This window comes from Dermacentor albipictus, chromosome 3 (genome assembly GCF_038994185.2).
Source record: "Dermacentor albipictus isolate Rhodes 1998 colony chromosome 3, USDA_Dalb.pri_finalv2, whole genome shotgun sequence".
Taxonomy (NCBI): domain Eukaryota; kingdom Metazoa; phylum Arthropoda; class Arachnida; order Ixodida; family Ixodidae; genus Dermacentor; species Dermacentor albipictus.
In genome coordinates, this window is record NC_091823.1 from 34794030 (window position 1) to 34808472 (window position 14443).

The following is a 14443-nucleotide window of genomic DNA, read 5'->3' on the forward strand; positions in this document are numbered from 1 at the left end:
TAAGAGGCGTTTAGCGCCTCGGATAAACTGTGTTTTGCGCATAGTATGGACCATTCAAAAGCTAGGACGCTATATTCAAGGCAGGAAACTCAAAGGTCGAGAGTGACCGTTTCCCTCTTGCATGGCTGAAGCAAATGGGGGGGGGGGGGGAGAGGCTGCTGAGATAGTCTCATTTGGCAAGAATACAATTTCGAGGTCAAGTATAGGGAACGGAGCCAGAATAAGAATGCAGACGGGGCTAAGTCGGGGATATTAGGCATCAAACTCGGAGTATCTTTCAAGAACGTGCTTTGTACGTAACACTATCGATGTTATTGAGATAGGCACCTTATTTATGTTTTGCCGAGAGCTTACCACGACAAGAGAGAGAGAGAGAGAGATTTGTAAAGCGATGCGTGGATCATAGCGTCCGGTAGGCGTGTCGCCCGGGAACGCCGAAAAGTGTGTGTGTACGCCTGCGTATTCCCAGGGAGAAACCCACAACGAAGCGAGGGCTGGGCCCTTGAGCTGTTGTGTGACACCAGCTGTCACTTCTAGAACAATCCCCCGATGTAGCGACCGAACATCGACGCTTCGGGCAACCTGACAGCTGGTCACCCTCGGGGCGAATCTCCTGGCGGCGGCGGTGTCTGTTACGTCTCACGACCAAGGGTCTTAATTAGACGACTACCACAAGACAATCCCACCCACTCATCGGCGCCTATACCGAAGTCAAAGCTGCGTTGACACCGACGGTTGACGGGTCCACAAAAGGCCCCTCTGACAGCTTGAACTATTGATGAAAAGGGCCAACGACGAATGCTACAGTGGGAACGTCTTCGAGCTCGGATTCCCAGATTGCTTCGCGCTTGCTAAATATGCGGGGGCATATTCAGCACCATCGGAGGCGTAGTTCGGCGGAGCGGTGCGATATCACGGGCAGGATATTGCGACCGATTCGACGATTGTGACTAGTCGCGATATAGGCATACGATTCCCTAGTCTAGTCGCCCAGCGAAGACGACGGTAGTAAAAGCGTAGACCTTTCATTCAAGTAAGAGTGCTGTCGAGTCCTGATGTGAACTCGGACGTTTAACACGCTCCTAAACGGAGTGCGCTTCCGTATCTGGAGCCAGTGTAACTAATGTAAAATAAACCCTTTTTCTTTCATTCCTACTACCGGACGTATTCGTCGATGGGCTTGATGGATTCTTGGCCCAAACGCCACCTCGAGCCGCAACAGGCCTTGCCAGCTCAGAAGCGACTAATTGCTATAAAGATGCACTGTTGCTCCGTTTATATTTTCTTTTTAACGAGAACGCCGTTTAATGCATCGAAACAAACTTAAATCGAGCACCAATGTATTTCGTCACATATTCTGGGAATTAATACGTCGAAACCTGAGTAATCACTTGCATAGCTTATCCACGTTTGTTGCTTCTTTATGTCTTGTCGATATACGTATTTACGTTATATTTACTTACCTTGTGCGAGAGTGCATTTGCCTTACTGAGCATAAAGAAGAAAACAAAAATTGTGACATGATAATCTGAACACCCGCTGTTATCCGTGTGTACAAAAAAAAAAAAAGAATGGAGGACGCTTAAGCTTCGCCTTTAAGCGTGGAACATGATAGCATTCAAAGATCCTTGAGTGCTTCTCATGTTTCCCGGCAACTGCAGCTTTTGTAAGCTTTATGTTCATTGGGAAGCTCTGGCGGCGAACGCTATGCACGAAGGCGAGCTTTGTGGTTTTTTCTTTGATGGTGTGCAAGGGACCGAGGCTGCCGTGAGACAGACCTCAAACGGCATCTGGAAAACGCTATCGCGTTAAAATGGGTTTGAATTTGAGTTCCCACGCAATAGAACTATGTTTTCTCGTATATTCAGATTACAATCCGACGCTGTCATGTCTGTAAGTTGTGTGTAAGTCGTACTTTACAATATTTCTGACGCATTTTACTTTGAGAAATTCACATAGTTCAATAACTCCTTTGTGCTACACGGAGGGCCTGCATTGATTGGGTACGTCGTGGTTGGTTCGAAATGTCTGTTATCGAAACGACGGTCGCTGCGGGACCCCGACGCCGAATTTTCTGCGACAAGGGGGCCCTTAAACGGCCCCTCACCAAGCCCCATAGCAAATTTTGGTTATACGCTGGAAGTTGCTACGTGTCCTCTAGGGAGCGTTCTGCCGCAAAAAGTTTTCAAGTCGGCTGGTTAATAGCCGAGATAGAAATATTTCAGTGCCGCGAACCCATGATTTCAGCAGGCGGGCTACACTGCATAGCGAGACTCCCTCTCCACTCGCCCCGTCTAGCCTTCGCAAGCGAAATTCCTTCCCTGCGTTCTCCCATACCGGACCTCGAGGATCGCGTGCGCATACGTCACAGGCCCCGCCTTCTTTTTTTTTTCTCCTCGCTTTTTTTTTTCGGCGCTACGCGCTTCCGCTGACAGCGTCGCGCGCGAGCTGTTGTCTCGTTCGCGCAGCGCACGATTTTGCGCGCTGTGCACAAGGACACGTGACTACCGGTATAATTCAGTGCTACACGAATACTGAGGCAGAACAAGCGGATCGCAGAGCATGATCACGCGCTGGAACACGGTAGAAAATGGCATAGTTTCGGTACCTGCGCACGTGACTGCACCACCGTGGGAACAAGCAGATGAAGCGGAAGTACATCTCGCTTGCTTCGGTGCGAAGTAAAACAAAAAAACACGCAGACATTCCATTTGTATGTTTTATTATTTCTCCAAACTTCAATTCGTCAATTCAAGCAACAGATATCACACAAATAATAGATGGTGCCTTGAATAATTATCGAATTCACGTGTCACCACGAGCGACGTCACACTGCGGACTCGAGTACGTAGGCGCAGGGATGCGAGTACGTCACCGTCCGGTTTGGAGCGCAGCGGCCGCGAGGAGAAGGGAAAACGGCGTTCGGATTGAAATTTCAAGCCTTTCCGCGGCGCGTAGCGATGCAATACTTTGCAAACCTGTTGGCGCACATTGTATGCTCTGCGCTTGTCAGCCCAAAACGGCCAGACCAGGTGAGGGGGCCCTTTAAGGAAAATAAAGTGATGAGTGATGTGATGATGAGTCAATGTCAATGTGCTTCTCGAAATTAAGATTTTAGTTTGTCTCAAAGTCTCCAAGCACTTGTGTCCGTCTCTCTCGCCAGTCTTTCGTCTGCTGGCGCGCTAATGAACGTGGGTGATCGGTACCGCGTCCTTTAACCTCCGGACACGTCTTCGTCGTCTACGTGTAACGTTGGCATTCCAAGACGAAGCAGGGTGAGGAATCCGACGATATGGCGGAATCAGAGTGTCCTGGTCGTGGTCTCAACAAACCACTTCGTGTATACAGTCGTCTCTGATGGAGTCACCCGCAGGATGGCGGACCGCGGAGAAGCTATGCGCTGTTGCCGTTTTCCGCATCGATACGACTGTCACGCTGAAGCAACATGGCGCAACAAGGAGACAGATATACGCTCTCCTTTTTTTTTTTTTAATTCATAGACAGCTGCGTGCTGCGTGTCTTTTTGCCCCCTCCCGCGTCATTCTCTTCCTGGCTGACAGAACATGGACTACATTTGTCACGTTTTCCGCATATGCAGCGAGGACCCTGTATTAAATGTAGAGAAAACGCTTACCTGACATAACTTCGTGAAGTCAGCTGTGTGGCAATACTGAGTCATGCCACTGTTACCGTGAATTCCTTCCGCATTTTCACTCTAGGCGGGATGTTCTTATTACTTTTTTTTTCCTCGCCCAGCGAGTGCGAGGCGACAAATGAGAACGCCTAATTGTTCGATTAATATAGAGTTTCTGATACCTGTAACGTGGTACAGATACCGCATCAGTCAAGAGGCACTGCCGTCATGCGTGTTTTGGTATTACCATTTCGGTGGATAAGAACTCCACCAATTGCTTTAAAGGTTAAGGAGGTTATGTCATGGGAAACGTGTCACCTATATGGCGACGTAAAAGCGTGTTTCTGCCACTCTGCGTCGCTGTTTTCATTTGCTACACTTAATTTAGGTCGTCGAGTAACCAGCTATTAAATGCCGGCTGCGTAGTTCACCAGAACAGATGTACAGCTATGAAAAGCCGAGAGCAAAGACTGAGTTCAGTCAGTCTATATCAATCAATCGGTCATCATTCAACATCTCACAGAGTTCGTTTGCAATCAACGATGATTTGCGATGCGTGGATTAATTTCGAACTTGTACCACAAAGAAGAGTTCCTGCCGGATATTTCTCTTCTGATACACTCCTGTTTGGCATATATCTTTTGCCGAGCCCATTGAATGCAGGTTTAGCCGTTCCCTGTTTGATTCAACCATTTGATTCAGCTTAGCTGAACGCGTGCCTAGCAAAACTTTGCGCATTCCAAGAGCTTTTCCTGCTGCTCTAAAACGGCCCAAATGCTAGAGGATTCCTTGAAATCTGTGTCGTCACACTGACGTAACGAGGCATAGTTTTCCGGCGCGAAATTTCGAGAAAGGGCTACTTCGGCCTTCATTTCCTCCACTACTAACCAACCTTATTCTGTGAAATGGATGAAAATTAGATTTTCAAATACTTTAAAAGTCTGTAATCATTTAATTATAGTTTATATTTGGTGTCTTTCTGATGCGTTTGGAAGAACACAAGCGGTGAAGGATGACCACCCCGAGCAAGGAGTTTCTTCCAGCCTGGACGATTTCTCCACTTCCATCAAATCCAACAATATATTGCAGCTTCCGCTAAATATATCCGGGACACGTGCAGACGCCATAAAGCGAATCTTTTTCACCGTGCGAGTTCATTCGTCTGTTCTTGCGAGCTTTTCATGACGCATCCGCTCGCATTACAGACGTAAAATTTTCTCATGAAGACTCCTTTGTGTCCACACTCATCTGAAACTAGGCTTCTTACGCGGTTCAACATATTGTCGAAGTCGGCCTTTAACGCTTCACAGCCGCCTTCGTTGTTGCCAGCAAGAATTTGCTTCCCTTCTCCTTCTATTTGTTTATTATGCGAAGCATATTACTAGAGCTCAACCCAGCTCCTCAGGCGCGGCGGTGTCGCCTTCAATACCACGTGACACCGTGACGTCACGACAGAGGAGAAACGGGGCTCCAACTCGCGCCGTCGCTCGCCGCGTCGCCTTCAAGGCTGACCACGTGACACCGTGACGTCACGACAGAGGAGAAACGGGGCTCCAACTCGCGCCGTCGCTCGCGGCGTCGCGGCGGTATATAAGCAGCTGCGCTTGCCTCTGCTAGACACTCACGAGGTAAGATGCCTCCTGGAGACAGAGCTGCTCGTTGGAATGAGAAGCGAAGGTTGCGGCGTGCTACAAAGACTGTTTCTAGGTGGCTTTGCTACGGCGCAGCGACTACGCGCCCCGCATCGGACGCGGTGAGGGTCGAGCAACGCAGCGTTCGGCACGACAACGAAATGTGCGCCTGAGCAGCGCCGCACGCCTGAGCCGACGCCGACGACAGCGGCTTTTCTGCGACACGAGCTCCTTAACGCTGTCGCGTTAAAATAAAGGCTAGTATGCTTCGCATCCTGGGCTTAACCTTAGCTAAGCCACAGCCAGTTTCTTTTTAATGAACAAACAATTACTGCTCCTATCGGCTGCCGAAAGCGAAGCGCATTGCGGTTGCACGCGACTGACGCGGTCAATCCTTCCTTACGCTTCAACTCACTCTTCGGTTTCAGCGCGCGCCGCCCGCGTCGCGCATCGTGACGCATAAATCGCGCCGTCGGCGAGTCCAAAGTGGCAAAAACACGAACGCCGGACTTCACACTTCCGCGCCAGGGCCGTTCCGGTCTGTCGAACAGCGACGGCGCGCTCCCTTGCTGCACACTACACAACCTGCGCTCTATATTGACTCTCGCTAGAGTGTATAATTTAGTCTTTCTTTCTTTCTTAAGAGCTAACCAGCTTGTTACATGCTTGCCAAGCGTTATTACGTGAAGCTAACCTCACGCCGCGCTAGCGGTTTGTAGTCGTATAACTTATACACGTCCTTAAGAACGCAGCGTTTCGCAGGCCGCACCGTGCACCGTTCCATCAGGCTTTTTTTTTTCTGCGCGTGCACACCGTGATAAACGAGTCTAGTAGTTGTGTAATCGGTCGCATTTGCACAGTGTCATGATGTGCATCGATTTACGCTCTCTCTCTTCGTATCAGGACAACAGCGAACAGTTTCCAACCGTTGGCTTCCGAATCGCGTAATCATATTACTTTGGTGTTGTTGTTTTGTTCGTTGCCCAGTTTCACGGCAACAAAGAGTATTGAAATTTGAAAGCCCCGCTTGAGGTGTCAATGTATATTTAAAAGAACGACGACAGAGCTTACAAGTTGCGAATCCGTCTGAAGCTCTCCAGAGCGTGTATTGCGTTCAGAGAGTCGATTACGCAGGATTGATTGATTGATTGATTTCTCCCCGCAGTGGCTTAGTGTCGAGTACGTTGTGCTGATGAGTGAGCAAGGGATCGTGGCTTCCGCTCTCAGCTGTGGTGGTGCTTTCCGCCGAGGGCAGTACAAAGAAATTTCCTAATGCTCATATTTAGGCGATCATTAATTAACTACACGCGGTCGAAATTAGTCAATAGCCCTCCGCTACGTGTGTGTGCAGTGCCCAGTATGCAGTTTCAGGAGCAGTAAACCCCGCCAGTTGAAATTACTCTACAGCGGTGGAGTTAATGCTCAAGCGCTGCAGTTACTGCTTCTGTTTAGCGCACGTTCTTATCACCCACATCACTACCAGGACTGCCAGTGAAGTACTTGAACATGGAGGAAAAGAAATCATCGACCGCAGTAGTGTGGCTACCCTCACAAAAATTACAATAGTTTAAGTACAAAGTTCACGGAAGCTTTTCCGTGAGTTCTATAAATTGCCTGCGAACTTATAGCCCGACACTTTCTAAACTAATGTCATACAAGATACTCATATACGAGCTTGAGAAGCTCGTGGATCACAGCAGACCCAAGCAAATAGACTCGCCAGCGACTTCTGTCTAGAGATACCGCAGTGTATTGATTTATCCAAAAAGAACAAAATCTGTGAGAAGGCGAATCTGTTCGTAATAGACCTGCAGGCAATCTATATAGCTTAAAGCAGGATAGCAACGCCAGACGCAACCCGACCAATCTATAGACTGTCTAATGTTTGTTCGTTTTTATTGCGATAGAAATTATATGGCCACTCCAAGCGCACTTCCACCGTCGGCGTCGCCGTGAGGCTCCGTATAAAGTCCAAGGGCGATAACACCGTCGCCGCGCCTCCTGCGCTGTACAGTGCTCGCGGAATGAAACGGGACACGGAGTATTTAGTAGAACCCTGCATATATGCGAAGTACGCGAGAACACCATGCCATGTTGCAAGGAATTCGGTCGCCAAGGGTAACGAGGGCTCCGGTGTAGGTGTACGCGCCGAAATTGCGTCGATGTGACACGAACTGCAGCCGGTGGAAACGAAAGTATGCGCATTACTTAGCCCTAAATTGACGCGTTTCATTCCGTGAGCACTGTACGTGCGAGTGAAGGCGCGCGAGGGGAGCCGACGATCGCGTCTCAATTTCGCCCGCGCGATCGGGACGACAGCGGGCAAGAAGCGCGACGTCTGCCGTCGTGCGCGGGGCACCCAACGCTGCGAGGCGCCGGGGCGAGGAGAGAGAGAGAGGGGGGCGCGGCGTTCTACTCCGGTTGCAACTGCGCATGTGGCGCGGCTGCGCGCGGTCGCCCGGCCGTACTTTGAGAGCGAACTGCGTTGGGGGCAGAGTCGAGGCGCGTCGGCGGCTCGTAGCTTTGTGCGTGCTGTGTGTTCTCGGCGCTCACTTTTCGTTGAAGCTACAGACAGCGCGAACGTCACTTCGCTCGCTGCTGCTGCCGCGTTTCCTCACCCCAGCGTTTTGACAGCCAGTTCCCGCGCTCATCGAGTCAGATGTGTCCGTGTTTGCTTGTGCGCGCGTGACACCATGCTTGTTAATTTAGTTAGTGTGCCTATGTTTACAAGTTTATACGGTGGATAAAACTACTATCCTTACTTCGTATAGATGGCCACTAATTTGCTAGCGCAATCGATGCTTCGCCTTTCGGGCGAAACTGTGACTTCTTTTTTTCTTTTAACTACGACAGAAGTGCCCCAAGCTGGGTTTACTGCGACCGTCCATCCCACTCACCCATGTAGGAGAAAAAGAACTACGATGGACTATTGCGCGACACGATGGCAGCCAAACAAGTTGGCCCAACAAGTTATCGTCACGTCAGAGACCGTGACAGGTTTTAGTGCACCCTATCTACAGGTAGAGCTGCGATATGGCAGCCGAACAAGTGCACATCGAATAAAAACTGCCGGAAACCAAAATATTCTTTGCCAACACATTCCGAGTCGCAGGCGTCACGTGCTGGGCCGATTTTTCGAGGCAACAATACGAAGGAAATGGTCTCACGGAAACTTGACTTGCTAAGGCTTGCTGCGTGACCCCATCTTGCCTCCTAGATTATTTACTTCCTCCATGCGTCCACCTATATAACGGCCGTCGACGTCATGTATGCCGTTGCCGTGTCGTCAGGCTCCCGCTCTCATCCTCAGCTTCGACCTCAAAACATGGCATATAATTCGAAACTTTGATCACCACCGCCACAGGGCATCAAAATTCGGAGCCCCCGGGCTACGTGAAATTCGGAGCCCGACGTGCCAACTACTCAGCTATATGGCGCGACATTTGCACCTCTTGGTAAATTGTGCGACACACATACTCCGAGAGTGGTGCGTCTGTGCGTGTATTTCGGAGGCGAAAGGAGGAAAAACTGTGACGGACGAAGACGACTGTGGGCGCATGGCCAGAGAGTTTGTTCTTGGTAGGAGGAGAATATTTCGTAGTATAGGCAGAGAGGTCGCTCTGAGCTAGGGTGCTCCGGCCTTCTACCCAGCAAAGTGGAAAGGAGGAAAGGGGGACAAAAAAGTGATAGAAAATTATGAGGAGGAGGAGGCGGAGGAGGAGGTCAGGAAGGAGAGGATCGTGCATACAATAACCACGAAACGCAGTGGTTTCCCCGGTAAGATGACAGTAACCGCGGCAAAAACCTGCTGCCGTCGCATAAAAGGAGTTAACGGGAATCGCTGAAGTCGGCTGGCTTAAAGTAGTAGGCAAGCACCGCAACCGAGGGGCTTGCATACGGCAGCGTCGCCGTCGAACAGTGCGCGGGGCTGCTTTGCGCGGCTTCGCCGCGCGCTGCAGACCTCCGGGCGTTGTTAGTCGGCTAGCTCGACCGTCCGCGACGACGAGTGGTGAACTTGGCGGCCCGCAGCGGTGGTAGTGTGGTGGGCTGTCCCGTCCTTCTCGGCCTCCTCGCCCGTCCGGCCGGCCCGATCTGGGTCAGTTTCGGCCAGTGACCCCCACCCCGCGCTCCACTCTCCCCTCATCACACCGGAGAGGCAGGCCATCGCCACGCTCTCCGGAGCAGCGGCAGTAGTATGCCGAGCCGAGCTGAGCAGCGCGAAAGTCCCGCGGCCGCAGCGGCACTTCCTAGAAGGAGCTCTGCCGCAATTGGATGCGTCCTTTTCCGAAGGGAAAGGGCGCCGCGCCGCGCATGAGCACACTCCTGTCTCGCTCGGTGACGCCGTCGTGCCACCCTCGTTTCGCTTTTGACGCCATTTTTTGTTCCTTTCTTTACGTTTCGATGTCGTGGCACTTCTAGGGCCAGTCCGAGTTCCTTTCGCGTCTCGCCCTCGCAGCGTTCTCGATGGAGAATAGAGAAGAGGCGAGACTTGACGAAAGCGGCGACGGAGAGATAATCGTTCACCTCAAAAAAGAAATTCGGCAGACACTTAAGACTGCTTACGTGTGGGGAACGCGGAAGAATTGTGCCGTTTGTAGACCTCGGAACGTCATGAACGCGCTCATTTTATACACTCATGACGTGGCGCCACCTCCTCCCGATTGGCTGCGCCGTCACGTGCCCAATGACGCGCGCACTAGGCCACCCGTTTAGTCAGGCAGATAACTGCGACGTGACGCGTGCGATGACGCACGCACTAGGCACACACAGTCAGCCAGAACCGTGGAGACGCCGTTGCGTCGGCGAACCGTGCTCGTCTAGCACCCCAGAGATCCAGGTTCGATACCCACTGAAACCGAAATTTACCAAATTTTATTTTCGAGTACATTAATTTATTTTGTTTACAGGAACCTCCCTGAAAATTTTGACGTCAATACGAGCACTTCTCGACGTGTTTTTACTCTTTGCCCTGTCGGACATTTTTGGTACTATCTTTCGGTGACGCCGACTACGACAGATTTTCGCTCAATGGGGCATACAATGCTTTCATATTATGATTTTTTTAAATATGAAACTCTTCACTTCTATTTCTTCAGAGCGATCGCTCTGAAGAAATAGAAGTGAAGAGGCATTATCTAAGGTCTCTCTTTCTCTCTTTTCAATTCGCAGTCATCAGAACAAATCACGCGTATGCATTATTTTCCTGCGAGTGCTCATTCGCCGCGAACACATGTAATGGCAAATCATCCCGGTTGGGAAGCAAAACATCAGGCTGGTGGAGAATTCCATTGCGATCGCACCGCAGTCTCTACGGCGTCTCCGACAGCGGCGTGAGCAGCAGACTTCGTGCACATAAATGCACTCCTTGGTTGGCCATCGGCACTCGCTATAGCAAATCCCAGCACTTACGCCTCTAATCGAACCGGCCACCGTGCGCTCTTGGGCCCTGCAGCGTTTCAACTACGCTGCGGCCGCTTTCCGCATGCGAACAGGGCACTGACAGACGTCGACGGCTTTCCGTCGGGCTCACCTCGGGCCCCATGCCATGACCTGGCCCCGTATGCGCCGTGCCTGCAAAGACAGTGCACGTGCACTACGGCGCGCTCTTCCTTCGATACAGCCGTGTACACCACGCAGGTGTTGCCCGCGAGTTATTTATTGACGGCGTAGAACCCCGTATTCATGAACGCGCCACAACTCTCTCTCTCTCTCTCTCTCTCTCTCTCTCTCTCTCTCTCTCTCACCTTTGTTTCGTCCGCAGGGACACCTTGGGGAATCTGGGGATGTAACGGTGTTATTTAAGCAGCTCGCAGCTGCTGTGTTACTTTCTCGTTGTAACCATCACAATTAACATGTACTATTGTCTTAAGAATTCGCCGAGAAATTTCTCCTCGTCCTTGACTAAGTGAAGTGGGGTCCAGACCTCCTGCAGGCCACGCATACCTCAGCATTCGCAACAATGGGTGGTGATGCGCACGTGTCATCTTACCTATAAAACCTAATTACGCTTCTTTCAGGTTGATGACAGGTGTATTCTGCCATCCTTCACCGCCAATCCTCCAGTCTTCTTTCGTTTCCTTTGTTTACCTTTTGCATATTAATCCTAAGACTCGTGGGTGCTTCTAAATCCCGATGCTGCTGGATCTCTGCACTCACCTCGTTTATCTTTGACTGAAAGGCATTACGCCTTAATTAAGAAATGCTCACTCCTTTCTCTGGTTTCTGTGCTGCTAGTGATGATGATGATTTCTATTGCACTCCCCTTCGAAACGGGGAGGGCCGACAAATAACCGCCCGGACTGGTTGAGACAATCTCGTATTATAAGCATGCGTAGCAGTCTATCATTTTGCCTATCGTTCCTTCGTCTCTTCTCTCATGATTAAAACCTCCATCTTTATATTGTTGTACAGTTGTCTATGCCTGTAACGACTCCGGTTCTATCAATCTCTCCCCTGCTGTTCTTTCTCTTTCTTTTTTCCTTTTTGCTTTTACCCCACCAATACCCTAAACGTATCTCATCTCGACTGCCGACCGGTTAATGCTCCTACACGCTACGAGTGTAATTTTGTCCTCAGGCAGCCAGATCGGGCCTCAAATAGCAAGGCACTGCTCTTTCTGTTATTGCACAGATTTTCCCTCCTGATTTCTTTCTTCACGTATTGTAAATCTCTACAGTCAACCCCTCCTCCCACCCTCCCCCCACAATTTGCATCCAATTTACCGTTTCTGTTTCTCTCACTTACTTTTTGATGACTCCGGGCCGTCTGTTTGCACTTTCAATGACCCAGTACTTGGTTGCCAACTTTATTGATCGCTTTTTCCATTCAGTGTCCACGCTTTTGAGGTGCAGATACTTGTGCGTTTTAGCCGCCCTTCTTTCTTTTTCGTCTATGTTCTCGAGTCTTACTTCAAAACTAATTTTGCTCCGTGCAGGCTCGCACTTCAAAAGAGATCCAATCCATGTCAACCGTGCACTGCCTCATCTGCGGTTTTACCGTGAGCCTCCAATGCCAATCGGCCCACCGATCTTTGCTTAACTTACAACCACGCGTACATCAGCGCTGGGCAGCGCCGACCGAGTGGAGTAGTCACTACTCCTTAATTACTCTTCTCTACGATTCCTGCGCTGTAATCAGGCAACTTCAGCGTATACTCGAGGTTCACCGAAAGGGATGTGTGTTTCTCAAAGCAATTCCTTAATCGCGCGAATCGCAGGGGAGCGTTGCCGAAACGAAGTGACTATATATTTATAGTTCTGTCGTCGGGCGGCGTTGAACTCGGTGGAGAGAGAGAGAGAGAACTTGTACATAAGAAAGGGCATAGAGGTCAACACGAGGCGAATTCATCTGAGGTCCACTCGTTTAATTTGCATTCCGCGATCTATGGATAAAGAGATGCTGCGCTTTGCGAAATTCGTTTCACTGCCATTTCAACGTGGCGGCCTCTTAAAGGTCGCCACGTGTTTCGCCCAGCCAATGCTCCGCGATAGACGAGTCCGCAGCATTCCCTGCACTCACCACCGAGACTGTGCAGGGCTTGTCCAGGGCGGTTCTGCACGACCAAGAAATGACACTGAACTAACACGAAACAGTTCTGCGAAGCATAGGGCGAATCGAATGCACTAATACCGCTCTGCGCGCTGAGGGAAAGCGGAAAGAAAGGGGATAATGACGCGTTTGGGTGAAGCCAGAAAGAAGAGGCGAAGTACACGACGAGAGAGTTCTCAGTCGAGGCGTGTTTCGTGAACCTGGGAATAAGAGCGCGAACTTTTCACAGGACTGGCTTCGCGCCACGAAATTCTGGCGCTCGTGTAGCACTCGACACAACGGAACGCGGCGGCGTCGCAAAGGGGGCTCACCGTGCGCGGTACAAGATGGGGTGGGTAGACGACGGCCAGGTGGCTCAGCGATGACCGGTACTCGGGTCTCTGAGCGAGCAGCCGCTCCGGAAGGTCCCGCTGGACGTCCGCAGGCGACGGCCACTGCTATGCAGCACGCCGACCGGGGCAGGAACCCTGCAGGAGGAGGAGGGGCGCCACACTCGTGTCAGCGCGCTACCAGTGTTAAGGGCGAAGACATTCCACGCTCCGAAGAGCGAGGGGTACGGGACCGAAAACACAATAAGAGAAGGTGCACACGGCGCTGACGATTGCGCCGTCAAATAAGTGAATCTTCATCAACGAGCCCACACGGCTTGGCCCTTTCCGCAGAGAAATTCGGCACAACACGCGTGCAAGTCTGAACCCGTCCTCAACGCGGCAAAGAGCACAACAACGGGGAGGTGCGAGAAGCCTAGATAGAATCAACCCATAGGTTCCTATTACGTGTCCTTCCCATCGTCCACGGAAGAAATACGCCAGCTCCAACTCCTTGTACAGGTTCCGATGCCGGTGCCACAGCTTTTATCATTATTTTCAGGAATGAAACGTTTCACAAAGCAACCGTAAGCGAAGTTCCGCAAGTGCGCTTCTCCACACATCGTGGGTGCACGAAGTGGTGCCGTCATTCCCTTTCCATTCTCTTCGGTATTTGCAAGCGACCCCCAGCGTGAAGTCGGGCACCTTGCCTAAGATACCATAAACTGTGGGAAATCACGCTTGTAATATTTCGCATATAATTTATTTTATTTTCGCGGACTATACGCCAGAAAAACGCGAGTCATTGCAGCCATCTCCCGAGGCGAGCGTCTGTGAAGCCATCTGCAGCAAAATAACGTCGCTGTGAGTGGTTTGTGCAAATGTATCTAATCTCCAAGAGATCTGAGACGACTTAATGACTCTAGCTGAAGCGCTGCACATCAAATTGAAGCAAATCGCCGTCAGCGTGCCGACTCGCTGCGGTTCAAGTAATCACACCGACAACGATTGCAGTTTCAAGCAAGCTAGGAGTGCGAGAGAAAAAACACGATAGATAGGTATAAAACAGATAGTTTCATTTTCTCGCTTCTTATCGCGTCAGCTAGGAAAGCTGATGAATGGCTGATAACAGTGAATAACTCCGTGCTTAGTTTGGACCAAGCGGGGTTGCTAGACCAGCTTAAAGATAGTTTGCGTATATGGCAACTGTAAGTTCGCTTTACCACCGGACAATGCATCAATCATCGTCTTGGCAGTCAGCAGACCACCGCTCCTTTTCAGCGAAACAGTCGGTGTGCATTTGATTCATCCGAAGTATGCTC

The 14443-nt window shown here is 50.7% G+C and overlaps 1 protein-coding gene across 1 annotated transcript in view; it reads right to left on the minus strand.

The window, feature by feature from the left end:
* Eip74EF (Ecdysone-induced protein E74) overlaps nt 1-14443 on the minus strand; it is a 280976-nt gene that overhangs the window by 220462 nt on the left and 46071 nt on the right. Inside the window, exon 2 of the mRNA XM_065433127.2 lies at nt 13125-13280. The gene's annotated coding sequence lies outside the window, so the exon portion shown is untranslated. The remainder of the gene's footprint in view (nt 1-13124; nt 13281-14443) is intronic.